Below are 12500 nucleotides of genomic sequence, written 5' to 3'. Positions count from 1 at the left end.
GCCAATAGAGCTACCCCCCCCCCCCTTGGAAGTATCTAAGCCTGTTGAGGACCTTCGGCAGGTGATTGGATGGGATGAACGGGAATACCTGAGTCCATCCCTTCCATACTAAAGACATGCTGTCTATAAACTCCACTAGAGGATCCTCGTATGGGGCTACATAACGAGGTAGTTTCTTGAAGACGCTTGTGATGAAGAGGTCGATCTGCAGTTCCAGGACTTGTTCCCATCTGGATGGAATAGGTCTGCATCCATGGGCCATTCCAACTCTATCGGCTTGAACCGCAATAGAGCATTCACTGTCACATTGTGGATCAATTGTATATGAACTGCTGACAGGTGCCATCCCTTTAAGAAAGGGATGGTTAACTTCACCTAGACTGTATGAGACGGTCCTTAGCAATGTCGATTGCGACGTCTCATTATTGTTTCGGTGTCCCAGATCAGTCGTAGGAAGTCTGATCTGTGTGGAGAGAGCTTCCCCACTCATGACAGGACAAGTATTGTCTTGGGACTTTCGGGCTTTGACTTTTGTTAGAGAAGCGATTAAAGAGGGACCGATATCGGTCCTTTTAGATCTCTTCAAGCGTTTGATGCGTATTTTCTCCAGGCTCTTGATGCATATTTCCGCTGTGCTCTTAGCACTAGGTCTGTCACTATTGTGAACTAAGGAGAGTTCAGAGCTTCTCCCTGGTAGCGTCTTGGAAATTTGACAGATTATTTGAGTCTCTTGACCGACCTTGCGATCTCCTTTTATATTCCAAAGGAAAGGAGAGTTGAAGTGACCACAGGCTTCAATCGTTTTTCAGCCATTAAAACCTTAGAGCTGGAGAGAATCAAGACTTCTAGAAGCTTCTCTTGCATCCATGATGTCCCGGGAACCGGGTCATTTCCTTGGATGCACATAGACCAGCCACTTCGGGTGCTGCCCACCCCAGCCTCTCGTCCAGGTACATTGTTGCCTGAACCATTTCTAGGCTTGGTTTTTACGTGACTAAGTCTCCCAATCCTATGAAGATATTTAAGACTATGTCTAGTTTGACACGTATCTTTCCTAGGATGTACGTTACTATCTGTAACTTGAATTCTAGATAGGAGGGGAGGGGGTGATTGACTATAAGTTGCCAAAGGACACCTTTCAGGTCTGACAAGACCATGAACACCCCTTTGTGAAACAAGGTCCATATGCTCAGAAGGATGAACATCCTGAACTTGCTGTTTTATATGAACTTGTTGAGTGGCGACAAGTTCAGAATGACTCCGAGATTTCCTGAGTCCTTCTCGTGAACACAAAACAGCCTTCCCTGGAACTTGATGGACTATAGTTTCCTTACCACCTGTATGCTCTAGAGCTCTCAGGTATACTCCTCCAGGAGGGTTTTGGATTGTAGGAGAAGGTAAAGAATTGATGGTAGAGACATTTATGTTTCCCATCATAGTCCCATCTTTATTAGGCCTTGGACCCAAGGATCGAAGGTCCTATGATCCTGAAGGAGCCTCCCTCCTACCCGTAGCATCTTCATGCTTCGAATAATCAGTAGGTTTAAACTTTTGACCACCTGCCTATGGCACTGTTGTTGCTGGAACTGTAGGATGTTGTTGAACAGTCCGGATATTTCCAGCTTTTCCCGTTTTCTTTTTAGGTTGGGGACCCACAACCATGGAAGATTTTCTCTTTGAAAGGATGCCCCACTTTTGGAGAAGACTTATGTTCTCCATGGTGGCGCTGTGGAGGATTAAATTTGGTTTTATTTTTATTTATTTTTTGTTTGCCAAATCCTGAGAGAGAGAGAGAGAGAGAGAGAGAGAGAGAGAGAGAGAGAGAGAGAGAGAGAGAGAGAGAGAGAGAGAGAGAGATAGTTAGTGTATCGAATGTTTGTTGTGAGAAAGACTGTTGGTATAAATGAGGTTGTTTGTTTACTTTTAGCTATGTTACGAGAAGGGTAAATGTTTCGGAGCGAATGCTTTTTTTATTTGATCGTTGCTAGAGGCGGTTGTGTGTGAATGCTGGATATACCTTATTTAGTTGATTTTACCAGCGTGGAAGTTATTATTTATTTTCTGAGTAAGTACAGTTTTGTTTATATTTGCTTGTCTTGATTGTCAATGATAGGAACAGTTTATTAATTATCTTTGATTATAGTGCGATAGTTTAGTTAGCTAGGAGTGTTCGTAAGAGTTTTCTCTTTTTATTTTTTTCAGGCCGTAATTCCTCCTTTGGAGAGATTTTGTTTACGTGGAATCGATTGTTGACGAACTGTTTAATAATAAGAAAGTTGATACGGCTACTCTGATTTAGATTATTTTTGATGACCCAGACCGAATGAATTTCCAATTGATGATGATGATGATGATGATGATAATGATGATGATAATATCCGGGACCCCAATCAGGGAGACACATGGGGGAAATTTTCACACAGTGTAGCTGACCACGAAGCTGTGATAGTGGTAGTTTGCCAAAAAAAAACAGTTTGGCTTTGTGTTGAGGACATCGTTGATGTCCCATAAAATATAATATATACATTTTGGTTGTGGTCGATTTTGGTTTTAAGTTTGTTAGGGTTATTTTGGTTTATTTGAATGGTGTTACAGTTATTTGAATGTTTTTTAGTATTAAGTGATTGTTTTAAGTTTTAGGAAATATAGTTTTAAGGTTATGTTTTGTTTTTATGTCCTTTTTGTCTAAGAGTCCCGCTGCTGATAACGTAAGGGGAAAGTTTGTGTTGCAGAGACAATTGTCTGTTTAGTGTGATCAAGGGTGTGGGGGTTGTTGTTGCAACGTCGCGCCACATTATTTTGGCTCCCGAACAGGGACTGCCAAGGTGGGATAGGAAGCTAGACTGTTGGATAAAAGACTGAATTAGGATTAGGAATTAGATATAAGGTTGATGAAAAATGGAGGAGCAATTAAGGGTTTTGAAGGAGGAATTGCGGCTGAGTAAGGACCGTGAGGAGAAATTGCTGTATGAGAATAAGAGGTTAAGCTGTTAGAATGAGGAGATGCGAAAGGAACTGAAAACACTAAAGGGAAGCATAGAGAGAGTGGAAGAGGGTGTTGCGATAATGATGCGTGAGAATGAGGAACGAATGGAAGCTATGATGGGGCAGGTAATGGGAATGATGAAAAATTTCATGGGTGAAGGTGCAGTTGGAGGAGTGGCCTCTGCTACAGGTAATGGGTTGATAGTGGAAGAGAAGGTTAAGGTAGGTGATAATGGGGAAGGAAGTGATAGTCATAGTAATAGTAATAGTGATAGTGAGATTAAAGATAAGGAAATTAGGCATAGTAAGAATGAACAGAAATTTGATAGGAAGAATGAGAAGAAAGATAAAAGTGATGTGAAGAAAGAGAAGAAAACGTGTCAGGATGATAGCAAGGATTATCGTGAGTGGGTGAAAGTGGCGAGCAAGAAAAGGACTAGGAAGAGTATAATCAAGGATAGGAGTATGAGTGTGGAATTAGATTCCTTATATTCTAGCGAGGAAGTAGGAAAACAAGAAGGAAGGTAGCAGTGATGATAGCAGTGAGAATGAACGTGATGTGTGTAAGACTGTGTTTATGAGAGAGGTACCTTGGTGTGAGAGGTTCAATGAACATAGTAGTTGTTAGAAAATATATTATCACGATTGTTTCTAATGGTTGAATGCGAGGAAACTGAAGTTTATTCATAAGTTTATGATCGGTATTTGACCACCTTATTTCATTTGAATTGGTTTCCTCCCATTCCCTTGGAATTATGAAAGAAATGGATACTGTTGCTTGTTTTGCTATTCACAGGAGAACAACCATACTACGGTTGTTTTGGATAAATTAAAGTTACGACGCAAGGCAGGCAAAAAGTGAAGGAGTGTTGGAGTGAGGCGTTGAGAGAGTAAACGTCAAGACACCAACGCTCTCATACTGGGTGGCTTTGTATTTTGTACGTCTTCACGTTGATTATCAACTGGATATGCTGTTTCCCTTAATTGCGTATAAAGGGATTGTTCTTTTTAACATGGAAGAATAAAGCCATCGGCGCCGCCCCGGACGAAAGCTACTGTTGCCGACTATTATTCGTGTACTAAACGTCGAGATCAACCAAGAAGCACCAAGGATGATTTATAAGGTTGGTCATTAATGATACCGATCATCTCAATGTAATTATGTACTCTTAACAAGCTAAATGTTTTGTATAATTTACTTCGGTGTCTTAGCAGTTAGCCTTAAGAAATTCTTGAGTTTTTAAACTTAGTTTCTTCAAGTGGGTGGAATACAATGTTTGTAGCTTTCGAGTTAAACTATGTTTTTTTATTCAGTATTGTTTAGTGTGTTGAGACAGCTCCCTGTTACTACACACGTTGTTGCATAGTTTTTCTTAATATTTTGGACTTGTGTGTAGTATTCCACCTTATTGTTTTTGGTACATTGTCTAATGAAGGTAACTTTTTTGTACTCTCAGGAAATCTTGGTAAACAGTGGATTGGGAACAACTATTAAGGAAGACCATATTAATTCATCGTGATAGAAAGAGGAAATAAAATTTATATTTTAGTATAGCGAATTTTTCTTATCCCAACCAACTTAGTTGTCTACCTGTTGGAATAAAATATTTACATTCAAAGTTTTTCCAAGAGTAGTAGGGATGTATATGAATTTTTCAAGGAGTATGAGAGGTATTGCCAGGATAAGTATGGTAACAGTAAGAGAGTTTGGGCTAGGGAGTTAGAAGAATATTTGACTGGATATTTGTTGACGATGTATGGTGTGTTAATGAGTATAGGTGACGTTGATTATGAAAGAGTGAAAAAGAAAATAATAAAGCAGGTAAAACGTATAAAAGGGAGTGTTAGGTATAAGCGTAAGAATGATTTTGATGAAGCACGGATGAATGTAGGAGAAGCAATATCAATGTATGTATGTAGGTTGGAAATGTTAGCCAGGAAGAAGTATGGGGATGAAGGTATAAATGAGAATAAAGAGTTAATGAGGAAGTTTTTGGCAGCTGTACCTGAGAATGTTGCTGAGTTTATTCATTTGAAACGGAAAGAGAAAATAAGGTGGACGAAAGAAAGACTGACATAGGATGATATTTTAGAGATAGTTGAGGATTACGAGTTGGATAGGTGTATTCTAAAAAAAATAGACACTGTTACAGAGGAGAAAAGCAGACATGTTTAATCTGGTCCATTTTAGTGCGAGGGAAGAGCGAAGATACAAGCATGATATATACACAAAAAGAACTATATACGATCGTGTGACACACGGTTGGTACATGGGTTCCCCCCCCCTAAAAATTACATACTGCACATGTTAAATAGGGCGCCCTGATCTAGAGAGGCGAACTATAGGCGGGTCATCTGGCAGGAGATAAGCAGGTTTTAGACGATCAATGGAGACCCAGTCTTCTTTGCCACGAATGTTTAGTAGGAATGCTTTCGGACTGCGTCGGATCACAAGAAAATGGCCCGTGTAAGGGAGCGTTAGCGCTGGCTTGCTAGTGTCGTTGCTCAGGAAGACGTGCGTTGCAGAGCGCAAGTGTGTCTATATGTGATGCTTCGCTGGGGGCTTGTAAGTCTGGCGGCATGGAGTAAATTTTCCCACTACGTGACGTATGTGCTGGAGATCGTCGGAGGAGGTTGTAGAATGAAAAAATTCGGCAGGGACGCATCGGATCGCCATACACTATTTCAGCTGCCAAGACGTCGAGGGCTTCTTTAGGAGTGGTCCTTTGTCGCATGAGGACCCAGTTGGAATCCTTGCAGCGGGACATCAAAGCTGCTTTGAGGGTGCGATGAAAACGTTCAAACGTTCAACCATTCCATTGGCAGCGGGGTTGTAGGGCGTTGTGTGATGTAGGGTGATGCCCAGGAGATTCGTTAATGGTGTCCACAATTGAGAGGTGAAAGAGGTTCCCCTATCAGAAGTAATATGCTCAGGGATACCAAATCTTGCAATCCATCCTGAGAGTAAGGCAGACGTACATGAGGCGGACATTGCAGTTTCCATGGGAATGGCTTCAGGCCAACGAGTGGAGCAGTCGATGACGGTAAACAGGTAATGATGTCCTTGTGATGTGGGAAGGGGACCTACAACGTCGACGTGAATGTGTGCGAAACGACGCTGGGGTTGAGGAAAGGTGCCCACTCCTGAATCCGTGAGACAATGTACTTTGGAAGTTTGGCAAGAAGTACAGGCGGGGACCCAATCCTTAGCATCCTTAGAAATGCCATGCCAAATGAACTTCATATTCAGCAGCTGTGCAGTAGAACGGCACGAGAGATGTGAAAGGCCGTGAAAGAAATCAAACACCTGCCGGCGCATGGGAGCAAGGATCCAAGGTCGCTGTCTACCAGTACTGACGTCACAGAGGAGGGTGGTGTTGGAGTCTTTGAGGGGGAAGTCTTCCCAACAGAGGGACGTGCAGGATGTCCTACATGCTTGATACTCTGCATCCTGTCGTTGAGCTTCAGCCAGGGCATTGTAATCCAATCCCAGTTGAACGGCAGCCAACGTGTTTATTGAAAGGGCATCAGCAACGGGATTCATTTCCCCAGGGACGTATTGGAGGGTGCAATTGTATTAAGCCACGGCGGAGAGATGTCGGCGTTGATGGGCGGACCAGGCGTCGAACTGTCGAGTGAAGGCGTGCACCAGAGGCATGTGGTCTGTGTGAATGACGAAGGGTGTACCTTCTAAGAAATGGCGAAAGTGACGGACAGCCAAGTGCACTGCCATCAATTCGCGATCGAAGGTAGAATAACCCGATTCTGCCTTGGACAGTTTTCTGCTGAAGAAGGCCAATGAGCAGGGTGAGCCGTTGACCACCTGCTTGAGTACTGCACCAATAGCGACGTCAATGGCATCGGGAGAGAGACAGAGAGGGGCATGTGGGATAGGAAAAGTGAGAGCCGCAGCGGTTGATAGGGCCTTCTTTGCATTGCAGAAGGCCGCTTCTTGAAAGGGACCCCACTTCAGGCCCTTCGGCTTGCCTTTGAGGGAGGCATAGAGGGGAGCAAGAGTGGCGGCAATGGCTGGCAGAAAACGGTGATAATAGTTGATCATGCCCAAAAATTCCTGCAGAGCTTTGACGGTCTAGGGCGCGGGGAAGTCCTGAACGGCTGCTACCTTCTCAGGGAGGGGATGGACTCCTTCAGGAGTGATGCGGTGCCCTAAGAACGACACTTCGTTGGTGCAGAAGATACACTTGTCATACCGGACTACAAGGCCGTTTTGTTGCAGGGGGTCGAGCACGAAGCGCAGGTGACGGAGGTGTTCCTCTTTTGAGGAGGAGAACACAAGTATGTCATCCACAAAACATTCACAAAAGGGTAGGTCCCCTAAGATGCCATTCATGAGACGTTGAAACGTAGCCCCAGCATTATGAAGGCCAAAATAGGAGTAATTGAAGGTGTATGTACCAAACGGAGTGGTGATGGCGGCCTTGAGGATGTCTTCTGGGTTCATAGGCACCTGATAATACCCCTTCAGGAGATCGACCATAGAAAAAAGCATAGAGAAAACCTTCACTTTGTGAAGGTAGGAGGTCACGTAGGCAATATTTTGGAGTGGGTAGTGATCCGGTTCTGTTTGCATGTTCAGGTGCCTGTAATCCCCGCACGGACGCAGGGAGCCGTTTTTCTTCAGAACGATGTGTAAGGGTGACGACCATGGGCTGGAGGCCTTTTGGCAAAGGCCCATTTCCACCATTTCAGCGAACGTCTGTTTGGCGGCTGCCAATCTTTCCGGTGCCAGACGTCTGAATTTTGCGAAGACTGGGGGTTCCGTCGTCTTTATATGGTGATAAATACCATGCTTGGCAGGAGCCGTGGGCGTTTGGGGAAGTTCTGGACGGAAAACTTCCGGGTACGATGTGAGGAGGTTGGCGTAAGCATCTGTGGGTGCGCTGATGCGGAGAGCGAGGCTGGAGGGGGCGGGTTGAAGAGGTGTCGACAAGTACGGGTCTGCGTTGACCAATCGTCGGTGGGCGACATCGACCAGAAGGTGGAAATGAGAGAAGAAATCCGCACCGAGGATTGGCAATGTGACGTCAGCAACGAGAAACTTCCAATTAAATTTACCGTTTCTGAACTATAATGTGAGGTTCTCGTAACCGTAGGTGGGTATCGCAGATCCGTTGGTAGCTACCAAGCGGACGTCGGCAGACGTAAACAGACTATGTCATGTCCTGAAGAGTTCCCTTGACAAAAGAGAACGACAAGCTCCCGTGTCTAACAAAAATTGCATGGCCGTTCCGGCATCATGTAAAAAGGAAAGATTAGAAACACGGGAGGCCACTGCCACGAGCGATGTCTTACTTACACGTTTTTTGGCCACTGACAATCCTTGGCACATTTCTTCGCGGTTGCCCCGAATCTGAAGTGGTATTAGAAAAACTGCGGCGAATGGGAGTTGGTTGGGGCGCGAGCGAGTGGTGGGTGGTGGGCGGCTTTGTCGCCGCTTCAGCCCTTCACGGGGTAGGTGTGTATGTCCTACGACATTCACGTCAGCTTCGGGTGATGTTGAATAGGCGTCCTCTTCGTCAGGGGTGGAGGCGTTGATGGAGGTCTTGAAGCGGCTGTCCATAAGGGCGTCAGCTTTGGTCATCAAGTCTTTTATGGGTAAACTATCAACATTGGGTATGGCAGCGTATAGGTCCGGGTAAACGGCGTATCCAAAGGGCACGAAGTAGGTTCACCTCACGAGGAGAGCCCTCTTTGGCAGGTTGCAGGCGAGTTTTACTGGTCATTTACCTGAGGGCGAGCAAATCCCTTTGGTCCCCCAACGGTTGTTGCGAGAGCTGAAAAAGCTTTGCTATACGGGTGGCTGGCGACAGAGAGTACTGCTGCAGAAGGTATGTTTTGAGGGCGTCATACGCTATTGGGGTGTCTCCTTGTTCACAAAGCTAGTTGGATATTTCCGGGAAGGTGTCCTCGGGTATCGCCGCGAGAACATAATCTGCTTTGGTGGTTGAGCGAGTCACGCCCTTGATGCGAAACTGGACTTCTGCGCGCTGAAACCAAGCAAACGCCTCTCCGCTGGCGAATGATGAAAGTTTCAATAGGGGAGTCGCAGCAATAACTTCCGTAGAGTCCTCCATAGTACCAACCATGGAGGGGCGTGGGGATGGGAGGAAAGGCGTGAGGAGCAAGTCGACTTCCGGTGTCACCAATGTGACGGGTCGAGAGAAGGTTGTGACTCAAAGGCAGGTTGAAAGCAACTGAGTAAATTTATTATAGAACACTCTCCTTTATATACAAAAGGTCATAGCAACAAGAAATTTCATGTTTAAAAAACAGACACTGTTACAAAGGAGAAAAGCAGACACGTTTAATCTGGTTCATTTTAGTGCGAAGGAAGAGCGAAGATGCAAGCAAAATATATATACAAAATAAACTATGTACGATCGTGTGACACACTGTTGGTACACCTGGCAGAAGTTGTCATTTCTAGTGACAGGTTAATTCTTGTTTTTTGACTTTCAATACAGTTCATTTATATGAATAACGGTAGACTTATCTAAATAAATACATAAGCAAAACTATATGTATATATAAAACACATCTATATATAGGTATATAAAAAGACATATACATACGTATACACAGACAGGTATTCATACACAAACATGTATAATATATACATAGACATATACATATGTGTACACATACTGGTATACATATACAGACACATACATAGACTAACATATAAATTTTTTTTTTACACATGATTAACATGTACATATATATACATATATATACATATATACACATTTACAGTACATATATATATATATATATATATATATATATATATATATATATATATATATATATATATATATATATATATATATATATACATATATATATATATATATATATATATATATATATATATATATATATATATATATATATATATATATATATTTATGTATATACATATATATATACACATATATATATATATATATATATATATATATATATATATATATATATATATATATATATATATACATATATATATATATATATATATATATATATATATATATATACACATATATATATATATATATATATATATATATATATATATATATATATATATACATATATATATATATATATATATATATACATATATATATATATATATATATATATATATATATATATATATATATATATATATATATATATATATATGTATATATATGTATATATATATATATATATATATATATATATATATATATATATATATATATATATATATCTAAGTCTATACAACATTATTACAATAAACATAATCACGTATATATCAATACTTATATCTAGCAGAACACTATATAGTAACAGTGTGCTTATGCATACTATATGAAATTATTGTACCCTTTAATGAATGGTACCTTATGTCTAAATATTAATTTCACAGTGACGTTAATTATTCACAATACATTCAGTTCTACATTAAATGGTTAAAGTTTTTTTTATATAGCTTACAGATCTCTTTACATATAAAGGCATCGAGTTTGTACATTCCTTGTCCAATATTCAAGTGGTTTTCAAAGAATTCTTTTATGAAACTGGACTCTATAATGTTTCTTTCCAGTAAGTTATTTGAATGAACCAATTTCTTTGCACCTGACCAATTAATAGTGCTAAAATTTATGGGTTTAAGCTAAGGTAAAAAATTATTGTTAAATGAGATTTATGTTTATATAACCTTTGTCCCTTCTCGTATTTACTATTGTCGTTGGTGATATATACGAGTATTGGCGATACTTATAAATATCTTATCATTATCAAAATCTTATATCCAATAGGGGATAAAGTGTAACGCTCTTTTATAATTTGTGGAAAAATAGAAAGTATCTTTCTCTAATTATCAAAATGAGATATCGTTTCCATATTTTTTTCTCAAGTACCGGGGATTAAAGCTATATCTGCTGAATTAATGACCTCATTAACCTTCAAGACTATTTCATCTGTTTCCTCTGAATATCTTCCTTTTTTATCAATATCATTAAATTTTCTACTGAAATAATAATTCTGTAATAATGCAATTTATAATTTTTCCCTATCAATCAGGACAGTAAAAGAAATTGAATCTTTATTTGTTCCTTTCCCAGTTTGTCTGCCTTGTTACCCTTTATCAATTTTATGAATTGAACAAAACTTTTTTTGAAAATTATGATTTACTTTTTTTACTCCTGTTAACTTTCCTTTGTCTTTGTGATTAGAGTTTTTTGCTTAACGATACATTCAGTCATTATTTTTTCTTCTCTGATTCTCTTGGTTATCCAAACGGTCTGCTGGGAAGGCTTGATGGAAATACATTGATGGTTTATGGTTTGCTAAAGTTATGATTTTTCCTTATCAGCTGTTTTATCTTTCTTTAAAGCATTCATTTTGAAAACCATTGTCACTGCCCATGCTCCGGTTGAATTGCTTTTCCTGGTGGTTACTAAGCCTCGGCTAGGGATCTGGCTCTACCATGTTGGCTGATTTTATTATTCCCCATTCAGTCTGTGATCACGAGCTATAGAGAGATTATAGTATATTGGTTATATGCATATGAAAACCATGTTTAAATGTGCAAAATTTATTATATATATATAATTATATTTATATGCATATGTATATATACACACACACATATATATATATATATATATATATATATATATATATATATATATATATATATATATATATATATACACACATTATATATATATATATATATATATATATATATATATATATATATATATATATATATATATATACATTATATATATATATATATATATATATATATATATATATATATATATATATATATATATATATATATGTGTGTGTGTGTGTGTGTGTATATATATCATTTGCTATTGGGAACATCTATTTGGTTTGGACATTTTGAGAGTAACTATAATCCTATCTAATTTATTCCTGAACTCATTTACCATTTTACTGTTTATTACATCCGCTGGAAGTCTGTTCCATTTATCCTCTATTTCGAAAGTAAAGAAATTACCCCATTAAGTGTTATTGTATCTTTATAATTCCAGTTTGTATCCTTTACCTCTGGAATGATTTGTGCTAAACGTGAAGAGAGAGAGAGAGAGAGAGTGAGAGAGAGAGAGAGAGAGAGAGAGAGAGAGAGAGAGAGAGAGAGAGAGAGAGAGAGAGAGAGAGAGTAAATATTAGATATCCGACTGAAAAACAGAAAATAATATAAGACATTTACGGTTAGCATGGCCACATTGCTTCTCTTTATTAGTAACAAATAAGAACTAGATAAATTATATAATTCTAAGATAATCCATTTGTACTTTTGAATATCACGTCATTAATCTTAGCATATACCAGTTTTCATATATTTAGTAAGCACTGTGGTGTTATAATCTTCAGCCTTAATTTTTTTTTTCTTAATATATTATTCACAAGGGGCCTTTACTCATACAAATTTTGTAAACTACATTCGTAAGCCAAAGCATCTTAGC

This window comes from Palaemon carinicauda, chromosome 2 (genome assembly GCF_036898095.1).
Source record: "Palaemon carinicauda isolate YSFRI2023 chromosome 2, ASM3689809v2, whole genome shotgun sequence".
Lineage (NCBI taxonomy): Eukaryota > Metazoa > Arthropoda > Malacostraca > Decapoda > Palaemonidae > Palaemon > Palaemon carinicauda.
This window is presented reverse-complemented; position numbering follows the sequence as displayed.